Source organism: Otolemur garnettii, unplaced genomic scaffold (genome assembly GCF_000181295.1).
Source record: "Otolemur garnettii isolate 467f Iridium unplaced genomic scaffold, OtoGar3 scaffold00058, whole genome shotgun sequence".
Classification (NCBI taxonomy): domain Eukaryota; kingdom Metazoa; phylum Chordata; class Mammalia; order Primates; family Galagidae; genus Otolemur; species Otolemur garnettii.
Window position 1 is genome coordinate 323,117 of NW_003852453.1, and position 2,027 is coordinate 325,143.

The window sequence follows — 2,027 nt, forward strand, 5'->3', positions numbered from 1 at the left end:
TGTAGAAAAATATTAATAATTGATAATTTGGGCACATAGAGCCTCATTATATTATTCTCTTACTTTTGTTTATATTTTCAGAATAAATTTTCATAGCAAAGTCATTTATTTATTTATTTTTTTAGAGACACAGTCTCACTTTATCACCCTCGGTAGAGTGCTGTGGCATCACAGCTCACAGCAACCTCCAGCTCTTGGGCTTAGGTGATTCTCCTGCCTCAGCCTCCCAAGCAGCTGGGACTACAGGTGCCCACCACAATAGCTGGCTATTTTTTTGTTGCAGTTTGGCCGAGGCCAGGTTTGAACCCACCACCCTTGGTGTATGGGGCTGGCACCCTACTCACTGAGCCACAGGCGATGTCCTGCAGTCATTTATTTTTAAACACCCATTCTTGTCAAACCCAGAGAAATTATTTCAACTCTGTCCACATCTTATCAGACCAGTCACACAGGCACAACATTGTGGGTTCCACCCTACAGGCTGGCGGGTTCCAACCCAGCCTGGGCCAGCCAAACAACAATGACAACTGCAATAAAAAATAGCTGGACATTGTGGCAGGTGCCTGTAGTCCCAGCTACTTGGAAGCTGAGGCAAGAGAATTGCTTAAGCCCAAGAGTTTGAGGTTGCTATGAGCTAAGACACCACAGAACTTTACCAAGGGCAACATAGTGAAACTCTGTCTCTAAATAAATAAATAAACAAACAACATTGTATTGAATGTGTTTCCACCTTGAAAATTAACAGCATAAGGGCGGCACCTGTGGGTCAGTGGGCAGGGCGCTGGCCCCATATACCAAGGGTGGCAGGTGCGGGCCCAGCCCTGGCCCAAACTGCAACAAAAAAATAGCCGGACGTTGTGGTGGGTGTCTGTAGTCCCAGCTACTGGGGAGGCTGAGGCAAGAGAATCACCTAAGCCCAGGAGTTGGAGGTTGCTGTGAGCTGTGATGCTACAGCACTCTACCGAGGGTGGCAAAGTGAGACTCTGTCTCTTAAAAAAAAAAGAAAGAAAAAGAAAATTAACAGCATGTGATAAAACATTCTTTACAACATTGTTTTTTAATGACTACATTGCATTGAATAGATATGACACAATTTAATGGAGGGATATTCAGTTTATTTCTTATTTTTTGCAATCATAAAGAATCTTTCGATGATAAGTTCCTGTGTTAAATATTGCTGCTCAGCCATAACGTCCCTAAGATAAAGGTCTAAAAAGAGAATTTCTGGATGCAAAAATGTTTAAGCACCAGGGGGAGCTGATCACCTACAGGATTCCCGTGGGCAGTGTTGCAGGATTATAATGCAAACTCTCATCCTCTAACTTAGCAGTTTGGGCTTTGTAAGGTGAAAGTGCAGGACTCCTGGGGCACACAGCTTCCAGACAATGCCTGGCACCAAGGAACCCCTAGTCTTTGGAACTCCACCTGCCCCTTGGCATTCTTTAATGTGGACAATCGATGTTTCTCAGAAGCATTAATTGCTATCTCCTTCAAGTCCCAAGCCCTTTCTATATGCACATGCTCCCTGCCACTGCCCGACCCTGTCATCCAGGTGAGATTGGCCTCACTTCAGGCTGACAGTGGGCAAGTAACCCAGGCCTGGCCAACCTGCATACCATGTGTACCTTGACCCTGGGGACTGGCTCAAGGATGGCCACACCAGACCAGGACTTTTGTTTGAAATGTGGGAAAGAGTTGCCGCTTTTTTCAGAGTTGGTTAGCTTAGTGTTGGAGAATGTGGGCTTTGGAGTTTAGACTTGAATTGGAATCCCCTGTTTGTTACTTACTGACCATGGGAACTTTTAGAAATTCCTTAATATCCCTTCCTTGTCTGTACACTAGGGCAGATACTTCCTGCCTTGTGTTGCTGGTGTGGGCTTAGCATGATGTAGCACATGCAGACCAGTGAGCACTGAGACGGGCTGCTGTGACACAGCTCACACCCAGGCCTACACAGCTCACACCTGTGATACAGCTCACACCCAGGCCTACACAGCTCACACCTGTGACACAGCTCACACCCAGGC